General features: G+C 40.2%; 1 pseudogene; it reads right to left on the bottom strand.

Annotated features, from left to right (window-relative positions):
* Window positions 1-6,128: 6,128 nt before the first annotated feature.
* LOC116740799 lies at window positions 6,129-26,257 on the bottom strand (annotated as a pseudogene).
* Between the last annotated feature and the right edge of the window lie 834 nt (window positions 26,258-27,091).

The following is a 27,091-nucleotide window of genomic DNA, read 5'->3' as shown; positions in this document are numbered from 1 at the left end:
ACCACAGTTTTCTGTACCACCTGCTCTGCAATAATATTTCTGAGCCTTTATTAAAAATGTAAAATTGTCATTGAATTTCCAAACATGATTCTCCAGTGGCTAATTCGTTTTATTAATAAGCAAGTTCTGATGAGTAATACTAATTTAATATGCCTGCATGTAAGGTTAAACTGTAAATTATTCCTGCCGAAGGTGATGAGATATGACTGTGATGTGGTGGTAGAGCACTCACCTTCCTGAACGAACCCTGCGAGCGCACAGTTCTTGGGAGAAACCAGTACTTCATATAGTAGCAAATCTTATATTATTTTGCATGTCTCCTGTAGCAGTGGAATGCACACACACACACACACACACACACAAACATGATCATGGTGAAAAAACATGCGCACCTTAGATGCTTACATTAATTTCTGAATATAGTTTCTCCGGAAAGAAAAAGTTTTACTGATGATTTGTATTTTTATAGTTCATTATTTTATGCATACTAAAACACTTCATGAAATCACTTACTGTTTTGTTGTCCATGGAATCCTTTCAATTTTTGAGATGCTAAATACAAATGGAAATAATGATTATGGTCCTTGGCCATGAAAGACTAAGTTATAGAGAACCCAGTGACTGGATGTCAGACCTGCCACGGAATTATTCTCTGCTCCAGAGACCATTAGAATATCACTGTGTACCCACTTAAGGATAGAATGCTGCTATTGAGAAACTAGCTCTCTTTTATTTCTACCAAAAGGAGAGAACAGTAGTGGACCTTGACTGCCTGAGTGTACGAGACTTTCTCTGTTTTGTACAATAAGCCAAAAACAATACATGAAATAGCCTCAGGCCTTTTGTCTTTTGTACCCAGCTCCTTCCTGTATTGCTCCTGATCAATTACACTTAAATCGAAAAGAGTTGCTTGAACATTTTGACAGTTATGTTCCCCATACCCTGAAGCATTTTTAAAGGGTTACTGAGATAAAGCTATTTCAAAAATACTCCCTCCAATTTTTTCAGGTGGCATCAGTGAAAAAGTAACTTAGAGGAAAGAAACTCCACCTTGAGTTCCTGGCCAACCACTCTAAGGCCAGGCAAGCATAAACCTTCATAGCAAAACCTAAGTTTGCTCCCAGTTGAGAATTTGGTTTCTATGGTCTTATATAGAAAGTATACGGAGACTTTAATTCCCTATAAGCCCTTTCCAAAGAGTAGATACAGTTCACCATTTGTAAGAGATGATGAAAATTACAATTTTGTTGAATAGGTGGAATATATATTATATATAATATATATATATTTATTTTTAATATATATATACAATATATAAAGTTACTATTCAGAGTCCTAAAACATGGATTTTTTCTTACTTACCAAGAATGAACAGTAACTTGATCTCTAAACACAATAAAGCACCTGGTCATAGCAGAATCATAACAAATATTTGATATCAGAATGAATTCACTGTTCAGGTGTAAAGAGGGAATAGCTTCCGTTTTCCTCTTTCTTGCACCCCATTATTGAATCCTGGACAGAGAGGATTTTCTTGATTTTAATCTAAAGGAGAAATGTTCACTTTTGTTAAGATGGAAATTGACAACCTCAGTAGGCAGAGGCACTGTTTTTATTTGGCTGAATTCATGTTTCTAGTGATAATTCAAGGTGTAATAGGGTTTTCTCAGCCACTCCAAAATCTGAAAATGATAAGCATCTCACCAGAGTTTCAGGATGGCCCATTACCTGTTCTGTGGAAAGGATATTCAAAATACCATGCTTCATCAATGTCTTTTTTGACTTATTAATCAATGGACAACTACTGAGTTAAGGCAGTGTCTTATCCTTGCTTCAAAAAAATAAAAACAAAAAACCCCCACAAACACAAAAAAACTATTAACGATGAAAACTTATTATGCCAGGTTTTAGTATGGCCTGACTTGGAAATTTAGTTTCAGAGGCTTTTGTGAATATACCAAGGAAAGAGGACCTAGGTGTATCTTATTGCCACAGGCCGCCAATAAATATTTGCTTCACAGAGAAAAAAATAATATATAGTATAGGAGAGAGCCTGACAGATGCTTAACATTATTGAGTGATAGCAATGCCCAAACTCATCTGTGATCAAACACTATGAAAGTATCCTCCTAAGGATAAACTTATTACAAATAAGTGAAAATTCAATTATGGAGATACTTTCCGTTTCAGCTCTGATATGCAAAACGCTTGGAAGTTGTCACTGTATCTTGTCCTTACAAGATAATGCGGTACAAATGAAAATCAATGACTTTCTCAGACGTGATTAATAAAACATGTAACTATGAAAGAATTTTAAAACTGTAATTATGTATGGGTATATATGTGTCTCTGAAAAATCTGGGTCAAAGAAAACTGAGGCTATCAGTATAAACTCATTTAACTTCTATCTCTTCTTACGTTTATTTCCTCCCAAACTTACCAGTATCCATTCAACTCGAAGGATACAAGTGATTTTTATATACTGTGCAAGGTATGTTTTCTTATTCATATGTCATGTTCCCCAATTCTCTAAATTATTATCTACATCTTCAGGATCTCCTTTATCGGTTCCTTCATTTCAACATATAAAATATAAGTCCTTCTCATTCTAAAAAATTCTTTTTTGCTAATTATTTTCTCTTTTCATCTAAACTCCTTGAGAGTAGCCTATTCCCACTGTCTTCACTAGCCTCACCTGGCCCCCACAGGCAGCCCTACACCCTCAATTTATTGCCATTTGGCTTTTTGTCCACCACTTCACTGAACTGCTCTAAGGTCACTGGGGACCTAACTGCCCAAATCCAATGGACACTCACATTCTCTGAAGGATGACACTGTCATCTACTTCCTCCTTCCTGAAACTCTATCACCTCTCTCCTTCCCAGAATTCTTTCTCTGCTTATTACTTAAACGTTGTCAGTACTCACAATTCTCTGAAATCTCATCCATGTTCATGATTTTAATGACTGCTGATGACACTCAAATTTTTATCTTTCCATGTCTTCACGTGCATGTCCAGTTATCTACCAGTCTGTCTCCTGAATTCTACAGGTGCTTTACAATTCAACATGCCCAGAACTAAAGTCTTTTCCCCAATTCAGTTCTTTATCCCCTATTTCCAAACTCAATGATACCACCACCCAACCTTAGTCACACAGATGCGGGTTCAGCCTCCGCCTCCTACTTCTTCCTTACTTCCCAAGATCAAGGCTTGCTTGTAATTTCCTAAATACAATTAGAACTTATTTCCTCCCTTCATCTATACCTTATTTCAGACCCCTTTCTTCTTGCTATTACCTGGTCTAGAAGTTACCAAATTGCTGTTTGGTGGAACCAGTTGTTAGACACTTCTATTAAAAAAGGACACTAGAGTCAAATAGCTTTGAGGGTGGCTGTGTACCATGCGCCTGCTGTGACGATCCAGAATGAACACTAGCCTACAGCAGCCCCGAGGAGATGTACCGTAAAGAAACCTGATTAACTTTACTTAAGCCAGGTTCTCCCTCTGCCGGCCTATGAACCTTTCAGTAGGGACAGGTGAGGAGGTGGCAGCATGAAAGTTCCACTTGAAAATAAAAACACTGCTCCTCAGAAGACTGGGGCATAATTGTCTCCAGGCTTCTTCAAATTCCTCATCCATACTGACGTCAGTGGTCTAAAATGCCACCTGAACTTGTCCTTTCCATTCTTAGCTGTTTTCTGAGGAAACCAGCTCCACGCACATGGGTGGTTAAGACCCGCTCTCCTCCTCCTCGCGGCCTCCTTTAGGGGCACTTGCCACTGCCTGGTGACACTGCACTGATCCTCCAGAGCCTGTGCCTGTGGCTCCATAACACACCCCTCGCACACTCACGGCTCTGGACTTCCGCTATCCTCTCTGCCTTGAGTGTCCTTTCCCTTCACCGGCTGACTCACCAGTTTTTCACGAGTCCTTTAAGACTTAGCTTAGGGACTGCCTCTTTGATGACTTTTCTTTGCCTCACAGCTCCCCCTCTTCTTCCACAAACACTGACCAAACGCCCTGAATATGCCCGTCACAGCATGTCACGTGCAGGATGAGACATCTGCTGTGTGTCTTCCCCTCTCACCCCACTGCTAAAGGGCCAACGCTACATTTTGCTCATCGTTTCACTCCTCTAACACCCAATCCATGACTAATGAACTAACTAGTACTGTAGTAGCCCTCTTAGTAACAATCAGGCAGGAACTTCTAGAAGAAATCTGACACTCCAGCTGTTCTCTGCTCTCACCTTTCAGTCTGAATGAACTAAAGACTTATCTGTACATGTTTTACCAGGGAGACATAATTGAATCCAGAGATGTGTCATCACATACTCTGCCGTTTAAAAAATCTGCTCACGATGGGGGAAGGAGACAGGTGTGCTTTCTGACAGCCCCACTGTTTTGCACTTCTAGTGCTCACTGCCTTCTCTCTCGGTGCCTTCCTTAAACCCTTCTTCTCTTAACAAGGAAACAGGATAACAAAGTAATTAAGAGCCTGGGTTCTGCCTATCTGTGAAACAGAAACATAACCAAGGACATAGAGAATAGACTGGTGATTACCATGGGGGAGAGGGTGGGAGAGGGTTGGATTGGGAGTTTGGGATTAGCAGGTGCAAACTGGTGTATATACAGGATGGATAAACAAAAAGGTCCTACATGGGACTTCCCTGGTGGCACAGTGGCTAAGAATACATCTGCCAATGCAGGGGACACGGGTTCGAGCCCTGGTCCGGGAAGATCCCACATGCCAGAGAGCAACTAAGCCCAATGCCACAACTACTTAAGCCCATGCACCTAGAGCCCATGCTCTGCAACAAGAAAAGCCACCACAGTGAGAAGCCTGCGCACCGCAACTAGAGAAAGCCTGCGTGCAGCAACAAAGGCCCAGCGCAGCCATAAATAAATAAATAAATAAATACATTTATTTTTAAAAAAGTGGATGTATTTTAAAACAACCAAAAAGGTCCTACTGTTGAGCACAGGAAACTATATATCCTGTGATAAACTGTAATGGAAAAGAATATGAAAAAGAATGTATATAAATGTGTAACTGAGTCACTTTCCTGTACCGCAGTAATTAACACAACACTGTAATTCAACTATACGTCAATAAAAAAATAAAATTAAAAAAAATTGCCATAAAAATAGTCACATAAGGGGGACTTAGTCACATAAGGAAAGACTTCGCCTTCCAATGGAAGGGGTGAGGGTTCGATCCCTGGTGGGTGACCTAAGATCCCACATGCCTTGCGGGCAAAAAACCACAATATAAAACAGAAGCAATGCTGTAACAAATGCAATAAACACTTTAAAAATGGTCGATATCAGAAAAAATCTTTAAAGAAAAAATTCACATAAATCAGAAACAAATGAAACATAATAAAGTGCATACATTAAAAAAAAAAAAAGCATGGGTTCGGGTCACATCGCAGCTTCCCACTTACTTACAGCTGTGTAATTCTGGGCAACTCACATAATGTCTCCTCAGACTCCTCATCTATAGATGGGGATGGTAACAGTTCCCTACCTCAGAGCGTTGCTGTAATCCATAAACACGGTTAAGTGCCTTGGTAAATGTTTGAGGCTCTCTGGTTATTGTGAATTAAAATACCTCAATGGCTTCTGGCCATGTGATTTATAATAGTTTGACATTTAACCAAATGGTAAAACTATTCCATTTATTATTCCCATCTCTTTTTAACCCTTACCCTGCTTTGTTGTTTATATTTTCTCCCAACACAGAGTGCTCGTTCCAGGAGAATAAAGGCTTTATTTTGTTCACTGCTGAAAGCAATAGCACCCAGAAAAGTACTGTACATATTAAGCCCTCAGTAAACACTAGCTGAATGAATGGTGCAAAGTGTCACAAGGAAAAGTACGCCAAAACTTTCATTATAATAAAAAAGTATAGATAAATCTTTCTCTAATGGTTTCCAGTCAAGTAACTGAAACCACCATATGCTATAATAAAAACATAAGTAATTTATTAAAATTTGAAGGCAAAAACATAATTTTAAAAGATTTAGACCTATGTTAGGCGTGATAGAGTATGGATGCTTTCTTGAAATTCACAATCAGATCCAGGAGTATCACTTTCAGAATGTTCTAGTAGATTGAGTTTACTTTTAGTTGTCTTTGATGAAAGTCACTATTCTACTCTCTTTCTTAATAGAAATGGTTTTTCGAAGACTCACTTTTAATTGGTTTATTAACCAAAGATTATTTTGCCCAATTCCTTTGCTTTTCCGCTTTACAGGTGCGTCAGAGCAGGAATGCAGGTCCTTCCCAGGTTGTTTCCTAGCAGAGTATTTTTTGGTATATTCACCTGCTTTGCTCATTTTCTCTGAAGAAGACCTGCTATTTCTAGATAATTCCTCTTCTTTTCTTTGACTTCCAGTTCCAGAAATGACGTCTGCTGAAGGGAGAACATGTTCTAGCAATGCAATCTTCAAAAGACTCCTGCTGCTGCTCTGTGACTGGGACCCCCAGGTTGTCTTTGGAAGTTTCTAAGGCCTCCTGAGTAGACACTGGGACATGGAAGGAGTCGAGAGGCAAAGGAATCCCAGCGTCACCTGTAATTTTCTGAAACTGGATGGAAAAACAAAAGACAAGACAAAAATTCAGTGATGAACAAAGCCAACCATTAAAAAGTAGAGTTCAAAACTTCAATGTTACTCTGTGATCTTATTATTAACAGTCAATATTCAGAAGATTTCAGAGCCAGTTTTTTTCTAATGATATCTTGCCAAGTGATTCTCAGCTTAACCTAGCTATATCCAAGACTATGTCCGCTACATTTTCAGACTTTAGTGACTGGGGTAGTTATTATCCATTTCCTTTCCCTCACTAAAAATAAAACCCTATTCTGTAAGATAATTAATTTCTTTTCTATCCTCCAGGCACATGCAAACAGTATATAGTTTGTGACCAGACTGTGTTCTCAAGCTGTCAGTTCCCAAGACCAGTCTGAGATTGGTTGATGGGGGCTCCAAGTAAGGCTAGAGGAAAGGCTGACAGGTTTTCCCCTCCCATTCCCATAACCAGTGATTCACTGTCATATGTTACCTATTAGCTATGTCTGGATTACTTATTTTAAAAATTATATCAGTATGTGTACCTCCATTAGTGTTCCTTCATTGTAAGCTGACTGCATACAAATAGAAACTTAAGTAAAATATGAATAGAATAGACATTTATATAATTTAAAATCTGGAATATTTTCTCTAATGTTTTCTTTCTTCATTAAGGAGAGTTTTCTTTAACTCATAAATTTTCGAAAGAACTTCCAGTCTCCTTATTTACAACAATACAGTATCATGAAATGGGCACACATTTACTAATCTCAGATTTGGAAAGGATTCCAGAGTCTTCTAGCTCCTGAGCATGTGAACTATTAGAGACTGATCATTATTGTTTTCTCCCTGACTTGGTCATTTCCTTTTTGCTAATCACTCTTAGAATCATTAAGTGCTATTCTGTCCACTTACTTGGATATTTTGCATTTGTCCTGGGGCACCCTGTTTTGATTCTGATTTTTCTTCTTCAAGTCCCTTCTTTTCTTCTTTACGTGGACTACTAACAGTAGAATTCATCTGGGGACGACCTAGTAAATGAAAATCTGACTGATCTATACCAGCCATTGTGGCCAGCTGCCCAAGCCTGGACCAGAGGAGGAAAGGAGAAAAGACAAAGGTTATTATAATCACAGAAGAGCAGTTTAGATTTCCCCAGACCTACAATCATGAAATACTTCCAAAATCTTAAAAGCCAACATCCTACTCCAGACTACAAGCCTCTCTCTCCCCCAAAATCTCAGCCCTTTCCAGATTCATCCTCTAAGACACATCCCACTGTCTCACTAGCAGCTTCAACATGTACCATGCATGTCGTCCACTGCCTGTCACACCTCTATTCCCACACTTCTTTACCACCTTTCCTCCAGTTTCCAAGAATGTGTTTGTTCCTTCCTTCCCAACACCAACACCAATTCATTCACTGACAAAACACCACTCCATCAACTATCAATCTCTACTTCCCTCTTTCAGCAAAATTGCTCATGGTTGAGAACCACGAACCTATATCTCCCCTGCAGATTAATAATATTTTTTATGTCTAAGGCAAAAATAACTTTAATTCAAACTTATCAAACAAGCAAAATAAGTGAAAGATAGGAAAATTCTTATGCATTCCCGAGTATTTTCAATGAAAACTGCCTTCAATTTAGTCTTTACAAAAAACTACACCTACTACTCTATTTACAGGTTACTCTTTTATAATGAGCTCCCCACTCTACCAAAGCAGGCTTCCCTATTTGCATTTATTAACAAATTTAACTCCTTATTTTAAAAAGTCAACTATATTACCTATAATTACACTAAATATGGCCACGGAAGTGATGAAAACTGCTCCATTTCCTCAGCAAACTACCATTATAGTCGCAAAGAGAAGAACGCCATGAAGAGAAATGAACTAACCCAGCATCTTTAAGGAGATCCAAGAAAGCATGGAACTTCTGAAAAGAATTCTCAATGCTGCCCAAAACACCTGCATCATACAGGATCATACTTGTCAATGAGTGGGCATGAAGGGCTGCAGACAAAGAGAAATTCATATTTCTTAAGTGGGCATTTTCATGTTCCAGGTATAAAGAAGACTAAAAATGTCTGACATGATTTTTTCTCATTGTCATCAGAAGTAGTCTTGCCTATTTTCAAGGAACAAAACTAAAACACTCAAACTGTAATTAATTTGTAATTAACCTAATTCTCCACCAGTAAAGACAGAGACCATATCACATAGTAACCAAAACCCACAGGCACCCAACAAAGTTTCCTATATAACACTTAGGTGGTATATAAATAAACCAAAGTTACCGTTTTATTAATGATCTTTCACAAAATATCACATTTCAAACTAGTTCAATTCATAATGGAGCCTCATTCCACATTAGAAAATGACCTGCTTTAAGTTTCTCTTAAATTAGAAAATGAAATATAGAATCTGATTTGAATAAAACGTATTACAACTCTGCTGAATGTTAAGAATTAACTTTAGTGAGCAAAGTATCTAATGCTTACGTTTAGAAGTCCTAAATCATACCCAACCCAATTTATTAAATGTACAATCACCAGTGTTTTCTTTGGCTTCTTGAAAATACTCCCCCCCGTGCACTCTTCCCCTTCCGCTCATCATCTATGCACTTAAAACCCCCTATAAGCTCAACTCTAGTATTTCTCAGAAAGGCCGTTAATGTTCATGATGCCCCTTTTGCCTTACATGAACAGGTGCTCAACATTTATTGAATGAGTGTCCGCCAATCCAATGGATGCACTTTCAAAAATTCCTCCCTACGCTCACCCTGTGATAAATTATATTTAGATAGAACTTTTTAGATTATGCCCTGCTTTCATGCACATTACCTAATGTAATTCTCATAGTATATATTTTTATCTTTCATTGCATTCTTAGAAGTTTTCCAATATCTTAAATTTATTTAAATGATTCACTTTCCTAATTCATTGCCAGGAGAGTCTCATCGTGTCTTTTATGTTACTGTATATACAGTATATGCACAAAAAGTGCCTTCTTGAATCAAAGAATCATGAACAGGAAATAAGCTAATGTCATATAAAAGCACACGTGCGTGCGCACGCACACACACACATACACAAAAGCAGATTTTCCCATTTTTAAAAACATGCTTTCTGGAATATAGATCATATGATCACTAAATACCAGTAAATGCAAAAGTCCATATGACACAACCAATTTGCAACATATTACAGTTTTAAAGCTTACAAATTATGTGGATATGGCTTAAAATCAAATCAAAATAAAACCAAAACACTCTCTAAAGCAGAATAAGAAATCTGTTTACCTCACTGACTCGTTTATCAGCCTTCAGTCTCATTACTCTTTCCTCCTTTAACTGCTTTAGGCACTCCTCCAGGTTATCCTAAACAAACAGAGTCAATATTATAACTAATTCATAGTATAATATCCCAAAGCCTTTCCAGCTATTGGTCTCATCAGGATTTAGGGGCAGAGCCAGAAGTGAACTCAGATTTTAGTCTGCTACTGGTAATATCATACAATGCTAGTGAAACGAATTATCAAAATCTATCAAATTAGCATAGGTAAGATTTATTTAAATTCCACTCTTTCCAACATAAATTTGTGGCAGCCCACCATAAAAGACATATGCGTATAACATAGTAAGTCAGAAATAAGAAGTTAAGACCAAGAAAGAAAAATTCTATTTTTATTTGTGGGTCTCTTTATAGCAGGAAGTCCTATTAATGAACATGCTTAACATACCTGAATTACATAATTGCAGATTCAAAAGCATGTTTTTAAAAAGTAATCACTTTTAAAGCAATTTACAGTCAAGCACTGTTCCTGGAGTTCCCTGGGTATTAGATAATCTAATCATCAAAACCCTAAGAGGGGGCTTCCCTGCTGGCACAGTGGTTAAGAATCCGCCTGCCAGTGCAGGGGACACAGGTTCGAGCCCTAGTTGGGGAAGAACCCACATGCCGCGGAGCAACTAAGCCCGTGTGCCACGACTACTGAGCCTATGCTCTAGAACCCATGTGCCACAACTACTGAAGCCTGCGTGCCTAGAGCCCGTGCTCCGCAACAAGAGAAGCCACCGCACCGCAACAAAGAGTAACCCCCTGCTCGACGCAACTGGAGAAAGCCCACGAGCAACAACGAAGACCCAACGCAGCCAAAAATAAATAAATAAAATAAATTTATAAAACAAAAAACCCTACGAGGAAAAAACGATCACTAACTCCATGTTATTTTACAGATGAGGGAAACAAAGGCAGAGAAGTAGAGTAAGTAGAGCAGCACAGCCAAGGTCACACCACTAAGTAGCAGAGCCACACTGTGGACTCAGGAAGCTGGGTGCCATTCCTGCTCACTGAGGTGGTAGTCTTCCCATTCACCAAGGTCACTGAAATAAAATGAACACTGATAAACTCCCTTAGGAGTTTCAGGAAATAAGACACGTCGGTCCGTGAAGTGGGTACACTGCTTGCAATAGGCAGAATTCTAACAGAGCCCCTAAGACTCCTACTTACTGAAGTACACAAACCTTCCACTTACCCAAACAAACTCTAAATCTAGCTGTAGTGAAGGGATTTTGCAGATGGAATTAAGGTTCAAAATCAGTTGAATTTTTAAGATAGGGAGATTATTCTAGGTGGATGTGGCCTACTCAGGCACCCCATGAAAAGGACCTGAACTCTTCCTGAATTGAAGTACAAAAGGGACAAGAGGGAGGCTCTCCATTGCTGGCTCTGAAGAAGTCCAATGCTGCGGTAGGGAAGGCAAGCGAGAGGCCTCTAGGACCTGAGACTGTCCCTCGACTGACAGCCAGCAAGGAAATGGGGACCTCTGTCCTGCAACTGCAGAATCTGAATTATGCCAACAAGCCAAAGAAGCCTGGAGCCATTCTTTCCCAGAGCCTCTGGGTGCTAACACAGCCTGACTGACATCTAGATTTCAGCTCTGTGACCCACACAAACTATGGTGAACATCCAACGTTTCGGGCTCAATGTCTTACACTTAAATTTCACGTGCTTTAACACTCTCAGGAGGGAACTCACATGTTCCCGTGTGTATCTGAGCAGGAAACCCAGTCACGCTGTGCCTGGACTTCTGACCTGCAGAACTGTGAGCTAGTCAAATAGGTACTGTTTTCAGTCACTAAGAGTGTAGTAAAAGAATTAATATCCTACTCAACCTCCAGGTTCATGAACAAAATAAATGACTGTCATTGTTTTAGGCCACTGTTGCGGGGTGGTTTCTTATGCAGCAATAAACAATCAGAATTCCTATACTTATGAAAACAGTACGGTATATTTATACCTTTTAACTGCTTTGAACAATCACTTAAAGAATGAGGAACTCTGTTATATGCCATCATTGGGAGAGGAGCTGGTATCACTTTCTGGAGAGTAGCTTTTGGTACCTAACAACAATCCTACATCAGGGGTTTACCCTAAGGAAATCAAAGATGTGGGCAAAGATTTATCTACCAACATGATGTCATAAGATTGTTTATAACCAAACCCTAGAAGAAAGCTAAGAGCCTCCAAATTGGGATTGGTTTAAACAAACACAGCTCACCGTATGAAGGAATGCACTATGAAGTCACTAAGAAAATAATGACAACAGGTGTCAACCAGAGTTAATGAATGGGCTTCAGGAGTTCTACATTCAAAATATATCTCTGCGTTTTTCCTGGGAAACGGTGCATAAGCTTAATCAAATTCTCTGATGTAGAAGAGTATTTAGTGACACGACAAAATATTTTTCATACTTCTTTAAGACAAAAGAGCAGATTAGGTGTGTGTACATGCAGAGGTGGCTTTTATTTCCTTCAATGAGTTGTCCATTTTTTCAAAAATTTGCTCAATGAACATATATTTTTATAGTCAGATCATGTTTAAAAAACTGACAGTCTAAGAACTTCAAATTCTTTAATGTTTCATTACTAAAGCCAGCCAAGTTTTCAATGGGGAAAAAGGGGAAAAAATGGAAAAATTCCTCTACTTTCAATATAATGGTTTAATAAACCTTCTAAAACCAATTTCAAAGAAATTCTAAACGAATAAGCAAACAAACAAACCAACCCTCACCACAGTCAGAGGAAAGTAGAGTAAAACATCCTGACTGGTTCTAAATAGCACATCAAAGTGCAATTACTTGGAATAGTTTCTCCCTCTAGTGGAGAGAATTAGAACAGTGTTACATTTTTGTGAAAAACTGTGTCCTCTTACTACAAAGTATTCGTAATTCATTTCCCTTACATGGAAATATGGAACCAAAAAAGTTAGAAAGTAAAATTGCTTGATATTCTATTACTTAAGTAAGACTAATGATAAGGCTTTGGAATAATTTCCCTTCCTGTCATCTGCTCTCCTTCCTCCCTTCTGTACACCGGCTAGGGTGATTTTTCTGGGACAAAGCTCCCATCGTATTGGATATCAAATTTTATGTTCACCTTTCCTCCATTTAACATTGAAATCAATAATTTCTCATATAATCAGGGGATTCATAACCTTGATTTTTTTGTGTGGGCTACAAAATATTCCACTGAGTGGGTTTACTGGTTAACCATTTTACACATTTAAATTCTTTCCAACTTTTCAATATTATCAGACAATAACCGTTTTTATGCATGAAGGCTTTTTTCCGTATTGAGAATAACGTTCTTGCAATAAATCCATAAAAATGAGTTTGAGGTCAAAGCAAATGAACATTTTTAAGGCTTTGAGGTACCTATCTCCAAACTTCTTTCCAAAAGATGTCTGAGATTTTATACTGCCATCCATCAGCGATGTATCACTTGGTATATAACCTCTACTATAACTGTTGGCTTATTTCCTCACTTAGAGTCCAAGTTATTTGAAGATAGGGGGTGTATTTTATTAAGTGTTTATTCCCAGCACCTGTGCCTAGCACAACGTAGACGGTCAATAAATAATTGCTTAATAAGGAAAATCCCTGCCAATACAAGATGTACGTGTGTGAAAGACAGACTGTGTGTTTTTCTCTAACTGGATAGATGAAAACTTGTCATCTTTAATGTGCAAATTTTTGGCTTATAATTAGTAATTAAATTTCTCTTTTAGATTGTATTGCAAAAATTCAGAGTCTGAGGCAAATGGGCCTGGCACTACCCATTAGCTATATAACCTTGGACAAGTTCTATAACTCTAGGCCTCAACCTCCTCATCTATAAAATGGAGATAAGCTCCCACATCACAGAGCTCTTGTGAGGATTACATGAGTTAAAACACATATAAAATTAGAAGAGTGCTTGGTACACAGCATATGTTCAATTAACGCTGAATGAATAACATGTGAACGCAAGCAGTAGTGAAGGGCTTAAAATGAAATGGTCGCATCCCACTCCCACATCCAGCACTCAAGAAGCGACCGATTCTTTACTCAGGCTTTTAATTGTAAAATACGATAATGTGTACTGAGAAGTGCTCAGGACAAAATTGTCAATGTGACAAATAAAAAGAAATACTTACATAACCACTACTGGAATCTGAAAGTATTGATACTTGTCAGCATCTCAAACCCGCCCCCCATATCCTTTTCTCATCACAATCTCCTTCCCTCTTCCAGGTTAAACACCATCCTCACTTCTTGACAATCATTTCCTTTAACCTGCATGCATCCCTAACAAAAGAGTTTAGTTTTGTCAACATCTAACTTTATGTAGAGGATCATAGTATATGAAGTTTTTTCTTATTTCTTTCGCTCAACATTGGTTTAAAAAATTCATCCACATTGCAGCCTGTAGCTCTAGTTCATTCAATTTTATCGCTTGATAGTTTTCCCACTGTACGAATACACAAAATTTATTTAATTTTTGACTCTTAATGGACATTTGGTTTGTTTTCAGTTTGTGCTAATGCAAATCATGGACAGGAATCCTGCTGTACCGGTTATTCTGGTGCATTTACACAGGGCGGGGGTGACGGCTGCTGGCTCACAGGCTATTTATATACCTTCAGTTGATGGAGAGTGCTAAATGCTTTCCAAAGTAGTTGTGTCGATTTATACTCCAGTATAAACAGGGTAGAAGATTCCCATAGTACTCCAGGTCTACAATACCTGATACTACCACACTTTATTTATGTATTTGTCAAACTGATTGGCATGTAGTTTCATTGGTTTTGACTCACTTTTATTACTTAATGAAGTCGTAAACTTTTCTGTGTTTACTGGCTGTTTGGATTTCCTTTTGTATGACGTTTACTATTGTTATTTTTTATTATATTTTTATTATTTATTTATTTTTGGCTGTGTTGGGTCTTTGTTGCTGCGTGCAGGCTTTCTCTAGTTTCAGTGAGCAGGGGCTACTCTTCATTGCAGTGGCTTCTCTTGTCATGGAGTACAGGATCTAGGAGCGTGGGCTTCAGTAGCTGTGGCACGTGGGCTCAGTAGTTGTGGCTTGCAGGCTCTAGAGCACAGGCTCCGTAGTTGTGGAGCACGGGCTTCGTTGCTCCGCGGCATGTGGGATCTTCCCGGACCAGGGCTCGAACCCGCGTCCCCTGCCTTGGCAGGTAGATTCTTAACCACTGTGCCACCAGGGAGGTCCAACTATTGTTATTTTGAATTCTTCTCCATTTCCAAGTAATACTCTTACATGACTATTTTCTCACTAAATTGGAGGCATTAGCTGTTCGTTTTCTATTTTACTAAGTAAGGGTTTAGTTCCTTTACACTGTTTCCACACTGCTTAGTAAAGTTATGTCATCATTAGTTATTCCACTGCTCAGGATCTCTTTGACTTGTAGTGATATACTTAAAAACCTACATTGTTGATCAACTATAACCTCTCTCAACGTCACGCTTTCTAAAATGAGGACATTCATACCATCTTCCCTTTTTTGTACCTCCTGTCTACCTTCCAAACCTAGCTTTTACGTTGTCAAAGTTGAAATTTATATTCTGTTCTATGTGCAGTTAAGTCTTCTGTTATTTGAGAGTCAGTAGGGAGTAAGGTTTAAGAGAACAGGCAGAGAGCCTAAACTCAAAGCCTCGATCCAACCCTAAATTAGGTACAGCCACGGCAAGTTCCTTCCCTGTCTTAGCTTCCTTTTCTCAGAAGTGGGAATGGGGCTTCCCTGGTGGCGCAGTGGTTGAGAGTCCGCCTGTTGATGCAGGGGACACGGGTTTGTGCCCCAGTCCGGGAAGATCCTACTTGCCGCGGAGCGGCTTGGGCCCGTGAGCCATGGCCACTGAGCCTGCGCATTCGGAGCCTGTTCTCCGCAAAGGGAGAGGCCACAACAGTGAGAGGCCCGCGTACCAAAAAAAAAAAAAAAAAAGTGGTAATGATATTAGCACCAACCTCATAAGGCTATTCAGAGGATTAAATGAGTTAATATATGCAAAAACACTTAGAGCCTAATATATACATACTAAGTACATACTAGTACACAATACATTTCAGTACATACCAAGTTAATACAAATACATACTAAGTATAGTTTAGGTTAGTTGTTATTACATGCAAGTTGACAATAAAAGCTGCAAACCAAGACAGTATTGCCATTATTACAATGAAATTAATATTGCCCACTGCAGATGTACTGTCTCTGTGTATAGACTACACCTCGTTCCATACTGTGTCAGTGTCACTGCCCTTGTGCAGGGTGACCACATACCCCAAGCGGCCTTGGGCTGTTCCAGTTTATACCTGTTGTCCTGATGTTACAGCATTAGAGCGCCTCCTTACACTACTAAAGTGTTCTGGTGTGGACAACAAATTAGATAGGTGGTCATTAGCCCCGTGTGTCGCTGAAAAGGGGGACATCTATAGTGTCAAGTTTAAGTGGATTCTTCTCTTCCTCACCAATAGTAGGTTAAAAATCAACCATAGCTTAGTTTGCTTCATGTTTATGTCAGTATAGCCTTTTCTCCTCTGGAGTTCAAGTTCCTTCTCCTCTTCCTCTCCCTCCTCCCTTCCAACAGTGCCTAATAGCTAGTAAGTACAATATGCCTCAAGGTGTTTCTAAGCTCTCAATCACACAATCAACAGAAGCCTCTCCACTCTAGACTAGCTGCTCTCTGCACTGAATCCCCTAGTACCCTACTTCTTGGTTTATTGCCTCATATTGCTGGATTCTTTCTATAAATAGCTTAAGGTGTAGCACAGGAGGTCAATTTTTCAAATATCTTTGTGTACAAAGTATCTTCTTCAGCCTCCACTTATGACTGATAGTTTGGCTGGATACAAACCCCTAGGGTGAAAATTATGTGCCTGAAAAACTTTGGAGGTATCTTTCTAATGCCTTCCAGGATCCATGGTGCTGATGACAAGTATGATAAAGTCAGATTTTAACTCTTTTTTTTAGGTGGCCAGTATTTTTCTCTCTGGAATGGATGTATCCTCTCAGTATTTTATTCTATTTTATTTTTTCAGTATTTTAAAGTTTCACAATGAAGGGTGCCTAGGTATGAGTCTCTTCTTGCTCATCTTGTGTAACTATTTTCAATCTGAGGTCTGATGTCTACTTTCAGCTGTGAGGAATTTTGTTGCCCTTTGACAGCTTCCCTCCATTTTTTTTCTGGGTCTGGAGTTTCTAATAGTAACATGTGGGATCTCCCAGATGCAGCCTCTCTAACATATTGCTATCACATTTTCCATTGTGTCTTTCTTTTTCATATACTGAGAAATTTTTTAAATTCCTACTGAATTTATTTCAGCAACCATATTTTCATTTCCAAGAGACCTCTCTTGCTTTCTGACCATTCTCTTTTTGATTAATACCCTAGTCTTATTTTATAGTTGCTAGCTCTTTTTAAACCTCTCTCAGGATACTAATTAGGGTTTTTTCTTAAATTATTTTGTTCCCTCAATTGTCCCTGGTCCTACCAGGATATGTTTTCACTCTTTTTCCCCCTCTCATGTTGGAAGCTTTACTCAACTATCAGGCAAATGACAGTTATTTTCTATTTAAGAATGAGTGCAGAAAGCTCCCTGAAGTCAACGATTGATTGATTGGCTTCTTATGCAGGAAGAAGCAGGGAGTAACTGTAATAGGATCCCCCCCAAACACAATTTTCTAGGGTGTAAAAACTCATAATAGCTGCCCTAGTTCTCGCCAGTTTCACTGTTTTCAAAATGAAAGCATCTCATTTCAGGAGCGTGAGGGCGGGGCTGGGAGTCCACTCCTCCAAACACAACCCTTCAATAAGCTTCCCTATTTCAGTCACACTTTTAACTAACTCCACCCTCTCTCCTACATGCGCATCTGAGCATTGGGCTACTTCTGCAGGTGGGGTCAGAATCCTCCTCAGTTGCAGGTGGTCGCTGTGCATATTCTAGGTGATGCTTTTCCTCTGTTCTACTGCTTCAGTTTCACACTCTTCCACTTGTCTTCCATCTTTCAAAACTATGTTGAAATCTCTTGATTGTTTTGGGCTTATATAATTAAACACTTTGATACCATCCTTGTAGTGTCTTGTCAAAACGGAGAAGAGCTGAAAGGGTTCTCAGTGCATTCTGAATCTGCTATTCTGTGGTCCCAGTGTGTAAACTTCTTGGTCTTCCCCAGTATCTATCATTGCTATTAGAAATACAATCTCTTGGTCTACTCATGAAGGAAATGAATACAACACATCTAAAATGACAAGGAATGCGGGTAGATGCTCTAGGGTCTTGTCGTACTCTGCCATTTACTAATAAACCACTTACGTGCTACAAATTGTAGGTGCTCATTTATAAAATGAAAGGGGGTAACTCTACATGAAATATAGATTTCTCCTACTCTAACATTTCATAATTTTCTAAGTTTTTTCTTAAAATTTCTCTATATTATCATTAATTTTAATTAAAAAAATAAAAATCTAACTTTCTCTTTTGAAAATCAAAGAGTTAATTCCCATAGTCCTATAATAATGGGATAATTAGTTCTGAAACCGGTCAAGTTTCATGTTTCATATGAAAAGAAAATCATATTAAATAATTTTTAAAAATTAAACATGGACTTTGTAGCACAAAGACAAGGTCCCCCCCAAATGTTGTTTCTTTATTTACTAGAAATGTTCAGCTCTGCATTAAAGTTGAAATAAAATAAATATATTATTTTTGAGGTGCAAAAATTTCTTATGAAAATCAATTTTTCTTTTCTGTCCATAGAAACAAAAGTATGCAATGACATTAGAGGTCAGGTTTACTTGGTAATAGAATGTAGCTTCTTGATATTTTTTATTTTAGGAAAGGAGAATATCAACATGAAAACTTTTTTCAACTTTACTTTTATTTAAAATGAGGCCATATTTTCCTCTTGTAAAAAGAGAGTTCAACTAGAACTGTCAATTTTCTCATCTGTAAAACAAGAGCACTGAATCAGCTGACTACATTCATTCAGAACTCAATTTCCTTACCTTATGATCACTAAGGTTCTCCCTAAATCTAATATCCTAAGGTTCTAAGGAAAGGAAAATATATTACTAACGACATGTTTTGATTTTTATTTCTTAGAGCTCAAATGTCCCCCATTCACCTTGGTCTAAGCTTAACCAGTCAAGGAGATACAACGCAGATGGGAGGAGAAAACAGAATCCTCACACAAGCTGTGCCGTGTTGCAATCAGGCTTCCGTTTGAAAAATAATCTTCTCTATAGCTTTAAAGTGATACCTTTGTACCGGCAATGCTTCTTGTTTCAAACTGATTTTCTCTGGCTCTTCCCGAACACTTTCTGAGGAATCATCGACCTCTTCGATTTCTGAGGGGGAAGGACTCTACTGTTACAGTCACAGGAAATTCTGATGGACCTGAGTGTCACAAGAAGGAGATAGGAAACCATAGACTTGTTAAAGTGCAAAGAAAGAAGACAAGATTGTATAAAAGACAACACAAGCCAGATACCAAATATGCAAATATTAGAGGACATTTAACAAAAGTGATCTGAGGTATCATTATTTATAAATGTCTCTCACTGCTCCTTAGTCTAAAACAGGCAATGACTAAGTAATTTATTTTTGCTATGTTACTGTACAGACCTCTGTTGTACACAGTTAGGATTAGTAATGGGAATTGCCCATATTATTTTATTAAGTTTCTTTCACAGAAGCCAAGGGAAGATCCAAGGTAACCATTTTTTCTCAGATCAACTTTAGACTGCAAATGAAAAATTTATTTTTCACCATCAGACAAAAACAGTCTGGAAGAAAATGTAGTTTTTCGGAGGAAAATACATCAGTAAAGGGACTGATAAAGAATCAGAAGAATAATCAGAAAGTCAACATATCTAAGCTGGGAACAATAGATGTTAGAATTCATAAAAGTAAATCACATACACATACATAACTAAAACTGACCCATCAGAAATTTCATCTTCTCATCACCCTTAAGCCAAAACTAGGGTAACAGTAATACAATTCTCCCATCAAGATTCACTGCCACTGCAATGTTGTTCAACTGGACATTTCCAAACATTTAAAACCTGACCTGGCCACAACCCCATAAAAGTCTACAGATCATAAGGAAGTGTGCTGGGATTATATAACCACGCAGAAGACAAGTCACCAGGACATCATTCTGACAACAAGCAGCAAGCCCTGCAGCACAGGAAAACCCTAACAGGAGAGCGAGGCGCACACCCCTCCCTCTGGGCATGCAAGGGCAGGACTGACACCCAGGATGCTCTTCTCTCAACCTCAGCAGTGGTGCCTTTCACAGAGCAACTATGCAGTCTCCCAGAACCACTGGGAAGGAGAATCTGATACTGACAGTATTAGCTTGCCATGAGGCCATAAGCTAGGGAATGTGTGTGGCCTTGGTGAGAGAGCAGAGGTTTGGGAGATTTTGCTTTATATTGGCTTTCAGATCAGGAATTTGTACACATAGCCCGCAAACCACGTTTCTTGCAAACATATGAACATTCTTGAGTATGACAGCTCCAAGTGAGGGGTCAGAAATGGCAGTCAAGTTCGTTTCACAGGTAACAGCTGATTTGCGGACTGGACAACAGGCTTCCTTGTTTACAGACAACCACAAGGCTGCCAGTTGTGTGCCAAATCCACACAACTACACCGTTGCGTTGGGAGAGCGGCCAAACATGTTTTACATGATTTATTTCAGAGAGGGAAATGCTTCTTGTAAGGCTCTGTCAGTTTAAAAAGCAATAAGAATGACCATCCACCTTTCCCAGTTCAAGCCCTTTATATCATAAATATGATAGCTACACACCAACAACTGATTACGTACAACACGAGCTCTGATGAATGCAAAGCCCCTAAAAAGATATCAACAAAACAAAGATCTTATGTAAATACATCACCAGTTAAACCCAGTTAATACAACTATTTAGTATTACGTACAGTATCCATATAGAATTGTGTATAAAAATAAATAAGCTCAAAACAAGGACCTGGAAGGCTCTGCTATGGAGAAAACTGAACAGAATTCAGCCGACTGGCTTGGTAATAACTCTCTGAACTGCTGAGAGGCCCCTTCAGTTCCTATGTTCAGGATGCTTGAGATTTCAGTCTCACTTCTTTAAATGGTGATATTAATCATTCTCTAATTTACCACCCTGTATGAGGAGGATGGACCTGAGATTAAGTGTCTCAGGAAGAAGCTAGGAAACCACAGAGTTGTTAAACTCAAGTGCAAAGACTGGGGATTCAACACTATAGTTTATGCAACAGCAATTCACATCATCATTTGGTCATATTCTTTCTACAAAAGATGCACTCACATGTATTAAAAGACAAAAATTAACTTACATCTGTATCAATATGTTAATGTGCTTCAATCACATATGTTTTCATGAAAGTTTAAACATAAAATCACCTTTAAGATCTTGGCCATGTAATCTGCTCCCTGCCATGTCAAATTATACCCCGTGAAGTTTACTGTCTTAAGAGTGATAGAGTTCTTTATACCTTGACAAGTAACTAAAAGGAAAAAAAAAAACCACACACACAATAAGATGAAGAGCCTATACATTTGTCAGTCTTGACTTATTTGCTTTTCTTGAGTCAATTGGAGGTTTACAGCCACATTCTTAAAATCATTAACTACAATCTTCCCAAACAGGTAATTGATGAACTGATGCATTCTAAAGCTTGTCAGTAACAAAGTGTTATTCCAGTTTACAGCAACAGTTTAATTCTATTCACTACTAAAATTGAATACACTAGACACCGCAAACTTTCTTCCCAACCACTCAGTAAAGTACTACATACTTTTGAGACAAAGGAAAAAAAAGAAAAACCTAAAGAGAAGAGAGAGGACCTCAAAACCTCTGTTCCCTCAAATTGAAAGGCAGACTTCCTGACCCCTCCAGACCACTACTGGATACAGGGAAGGGACACTAATGTTTCAGGACCCTAATCAAGAGTCACCTGCTTTGTGATTACTTCCATGACACACCCTCACCAACACCACTGAATTTGCTGCTCCTATGGGATGTTACATATTTCCTATTTTAACACATACCACAGTGCATTATAATTATGATTGCAGATAGATGTTCTAACAATTTAAAGAGAATGATGACTTTTTTGCTCTTACATCTTGCTATTTCCCTTCCCATAATATTTCTTGAAGAGAAACCATAAAAATATAAACAAACAGAAAAAACAAAAAATATACAAAACATGTGGTTTGTGGCTTAACACAAACTTAAGTAAGATTAATTCTGACACTATCCAGCATGACAAACTTCCATGGTACAAATGAGAATGGACCAAGGTTTGAGCAGGTACAGGAGACAATCCAGGTATGAACACCACCAAGAAAAGGTAGACGGGAAAAGGTAGACAGACATGGTGTGTAGGAAATCACGAGACCAGTCTAATGGGAAGAGACTTAAACAAGGCTGAAACTCACTTTCTAAACCTCCATCTCCAACTGGACAATTCACAAGACACAGGTGCACCAAAGAAGCCAATTATTCAATCCCTTTAATGGGGAGGAACAGTTTAAACTTTTATTGGTTTCATTTGCCCCAAAAGCAACTACCAAATGTTGGCAGGACACAATGAAGGCTTACCTTTGTTAACATAGTTAAGTCTCTCTCTCTCACAACTAGCCCACTTAGCTCCAGGCTCCTTAGCGCACCCAACACACTTACACAGCATTTAAGAGCTTTACACAGCTGGAGGTCACATCTTTATTTCTTATTGCAGGAACACGACTTCTGTAAGCTTTATTTCTGTCACAACCTAAAGCAAAATTATTGTAAAATGAGTGACTTAAACCATACATTTTATCATCATTAAAAAGCATCTAAATAAAAAAAAAAGCATCTGCTCTGTGCTAAGGATTAGAAACGACTCCTGCCCTTAAAGCCTTCATTAAGGAGGAAGATGTATAAACTCAAAATTTCAATCACATGAGATAAATAAACGTAAGCTTTAGGCACAGAGGTTCCTATGGAGGCAAAAAGTTATATCTAAGTGACGGCTTCATGATAACCCTGAAGTACAATCTAGAAAGATGAGGCTATGCAGAGTTGGAGTAGGAGGTGCATTAACTGCAGAGGGAACATCTGTGAAAACATACTCAAGCCTGACACCTGCTGGGCACAGTAAATACTGCAGGTGGGGATGACTAAAGGTTAGGGGTCGAAGTGTGAGAAGAGACAGAAAGGAAAATAGAGATGTTGGCCGAAGCAAGCCTGGGAGACAGCATGGCTTGTATCCCACAGGTGATGAGGCCTGGGGTTACCACTGGCTGAGTAAAGGTGCCTCCGCTGATTAGAAAAAGGCACCCCGCTACTGAAGGACCAATTAGATTAAGGGAGTGATCACAAAAAGCTCCCCTTCTTCATGGCAAAGAGCCCTATGAGGCTTGGCCAAACACAGTTCAGACTACACGCCTCTGTGCAGAGCACACGCTGGGCAGCTAGTATGCACTAACTCTGTGTGGGCAAGCCATTAGCAGCATTATTTTAAGCACATCTTTTTATGGTAGAAGATCACTCAACATGAGTAGGCAGATGAACTTAGAGGAACTGAACCCAGGGGCCGCAAAACCACCCAGGAGTTTCTGCCACAGTCTGGGCAAAATGTAATATGGATGAAGAAGCAAATTTAGGAGGAGGCCAAAATCTACAAACTAGACCCACTGGATGCAAGACATAAAGAAAGTTCAGTGAAGGAACTCTGAAGAGAATGGGCTCTACAATAAATTTTTCTTACATTCAATGTAAAATATTAGGCAAAATTAAGTACCGTGGCCTTTCAGGTCCCTTCCAGCTATAATTTCTTTTGATTTCTAACTTATTACTCTGGTTAAGTAAAGTCCCTTTGGAGGTACAGAACAGTTCTTATACCTGAATGGGATGCAAAGAATAATCTGACTCCTCTTCACCAGGGGATGAGCTGAACTGTCGTTGCAGAAGAGATAACAGATGGTGTGAACCCCAGATCCTAGAAAAGGACCAGGCACACGATAAGTGTTCAGCTTTTCAAAAACAAATGAACAATCACTTCCTCTCCTAGATCTTTACACCCTTTCTCTGCTGGCTACTTTCTCTCAGCTTATAAACATCCTCAAATATACCCACTTAAAAAAACTCTCAGAACTATAATTCTTTGGATCTTCTTGTGGGTAACCTAAGTCTCTACCATGCCTTCAAACACCTGTCCTCCCAAAAAGCCCAGATCTGTACCTTGGGCCCAGACCAATCTACCAGGCCTCTCTAAAGCACTGAAGATGAAGTAATATCCTCTCGCCACCCCCAATCCCTTTCTCCTGTGCTCTGTATCTCTCAAAAAGATGCAGCTGTAAACTGTCACCCACGCTTGCTGCCTACCCTTTTCTAACTGGTCACCAGGCCTCACCCATTCTCTCTCACATCTGCAAAACCCAGTCCCACCTTTTATAACTTAAGTGCGACCCTTAGATTACAATTCACCCTGCACCCAATCAACTGCCTTCCACATGGAGGTCCAAGTGAGCCTCTAAACCAGAAGTCCATCTCACTGTTCTTTGGTGTTTCCCACAGACTTCAGGATAAACATCCAAACTTCTGACATGACAAACAAGGCCCCTTTCTGTTGGGCCCCACTAAGTTCCCAGTATCAACTCTCATTTCTTTCCCAAACCCTGAGTTCCAGTCCTGTACCTTAGTTTTGCCAAATTTTCTTATATTTCTCAAACTCTGACACACACTGCTCCCTCCTGCTACCCCAGGAGCTTCTACATATCCTTAGAAAGGATGGCACCTCCTCCAAGAAGCCTACCCTGAACTTTCCCTTCCAAGATTCTGTGCTCTGCAAAGGGGAAAGTTGGGGGGGAGGGATAAATTAGGAGTTTGGCATTAACATATACACACGACTATATATAAAATAGATAATCAACAAGGACCTACTGCATAGCACAGGGAACTCTACTCCATATCCTGTAATAAACTGTATGGGAAAAGAATCTGAAAAGGAATGGATATATGTATAATGGAATCACTTTACTGTACACCTGAAACTAAAACAATATTGTAAATCAAGTATACTCCAATATAAAATAAAAATTAAAGAAAAAAGAGATTCTGTGCTCTGTAGCAGCAGAACTCACTTCTTCCAGAGCACTGACTCCTGTGCTTGTGTTTACTTGCTGCCCAGTAGAAGGGAAGATTACCTAGGGCAGAAGCATTGTCTCCAGCAGCCCTTGGTTCTGACAACTCATTCAAGTGCCAGGTTACTTTACACACATAACCTGCTTAATTAATTCTAAGAACCCACAGAAAGAGTGATTATTAATGTCATTTTACAAGTGTGGGGATTGTAGTGCAAAAGAAACCTGTCCAGGCCACAGAGAGCATAAGCCCTGGAATTCAAACCCTAAGCTGCCTTGACACCGGTGCTCTTTCCACTATATATGATACACCTATTGAAAAAAATTTTTTTTTTCCTGAGCCCTGTTTGAATGGAAAGGAAATGAAGCTGGGATATATCCATTTCCTAATCGCTTTGGTGTGTACCAGGCAAAGTCATTCAACAGACCAGTTAACATCTGTGCAACAATTAACGATGCTCCAAACTGTGCTAAGTGTTCTACTTTGTAGAGTCTAGAAGCATTAACACAGTGCATCCTTGTAACCGCTACAGAGGCTGGGTCCTGGTAAGCCCATGCTGCAGATGGGAACATTGAGACCTTGAAGCCTTAAGGCACTCGGCCGGGGTCCCTGAGCTGGCAGGAGTCCTAGGCCGCACGCCCCGTCTAGTGCACGCACACCCGGGCACTGGGCACCGCTTCTAGTGCCCACCCTCCACCTTTAACCATTTAAAACCCCGCTTCTCAGCGCCCACACGAGGGCCCCTGGAAGCGGGAAGTACAAACCTGTCTCGACAAGCCGTGGCTGGAAGAAGCTCTGGATACAGATCAGGGGCAGCGGGTGGTCAGGAGCGGCGCCCAGTGCGCCCCCCGGAGGCGGTCGGCCTGAAGTCCAGCAGGCCCTCCTGCAGGGAAGCGCACACGGAGGGCAGAGGCACCGAGCCCTGCAGCACGCACAGGTCCTCAAAGCGCAAGAAGGAGTCGGCCGCGCTGTCCTGGCGCAGCTTCACCGAGTGATCATGGCCCGGACGCGGCCTCGGGGACGCTGGCTGCGGACACGATGCCCACAGCCGCCTGGGGGCCCCGGCTCGCCTCCCGGACCCTTGGGCGCCCACCGCCCGGCGGCTGCGGCCCCGTAGCGTGCGCAGGACCCGTGTCGCAGCCAGAAGACATAGGGCCACGGGCTCCAGATAGGCCGGTCCCTCCATGCCGCGCTCCGGAGCGCCCGCACCGCCCAGTGTTGGCGCGTGCATCAAGGCCCCCCGCACAGCGGGGCTGCGGTTTAAGCCTCCGGTCGGGCCCGTGGGGGCGGGGCTACAGGACGTCTGCCCGCACGACGTACGTCTGCACGCAACTCCGCCTCCCATGGGGACGCGGCCTGAGGACCAGGGGCGGGAGCTTCGAGACCAGGGCAGCGCGAAAGGTAGGGGGTGTGGAGAATTTGGGATTTCCAAAAACCGTTTGCTGACTCATCCAAACAAAAGTGAGACATGGTTGTATCAACTCATTTTAAAAGTAAACTCCCGATAAGTGTCTGTGCTCGCCCCGCCCAGGCGAGAGCGTGCACTCTCTGAGGGACGCAGGAAAGGCTGAGTGAACGTCTGCCTGTGGTCCGTTACCTGGTGCACGGATGTGTGAATTTCTGCGGAGAGCTCTTAATTTCTGTCGTTGCTGCTGACTTGACACGGTGGTTGGCAAATGGTGACGTGTTCCGTGCATTCAGAACATGATCGTGGTTACTAATAATCACTGTTTTGTACTGACAACTCCACAGAGAATTTACTACTGAATATCCACTTTACGGAAGAGAAACTGAGGCGTAGGAAGTGAAGTGACTGAGTAAGAGGAAGGGCTCAGACAATTGGCGTTAGTAAATTAAGCCTGCAAGGAGGCCGTTAGCCTGCGGTGGCTCTAGCGATGCGGCCGCCTAGTTAAACCAACCAAAATCTAAGCCTGTCAACGCCTCAGGGTGACGAACAGCGCTGAGGACACCCAGTCACAAACCACCAACTAGGCGTTAAAGCCATAGCAAATCACTCGTT

Source organism: Phocoena sinus, chromosome 1 (assembly GCF_008692025.1).
Source record: "Phocoena sinus isolate mPhoSin1 chromosome 1, mPhoSin1.pri, whole genome shotgun sequence".
Classification (NCBI taxonomy): Eukaryota; Metazoa; Chordata; class Mammalia; order Artiodactyla; family Phocoenidae; genus Phocoena; species Phocoena sinus.
This window is presented reverse-complemented; position numbering and strand designations above follow the sequence as displayed.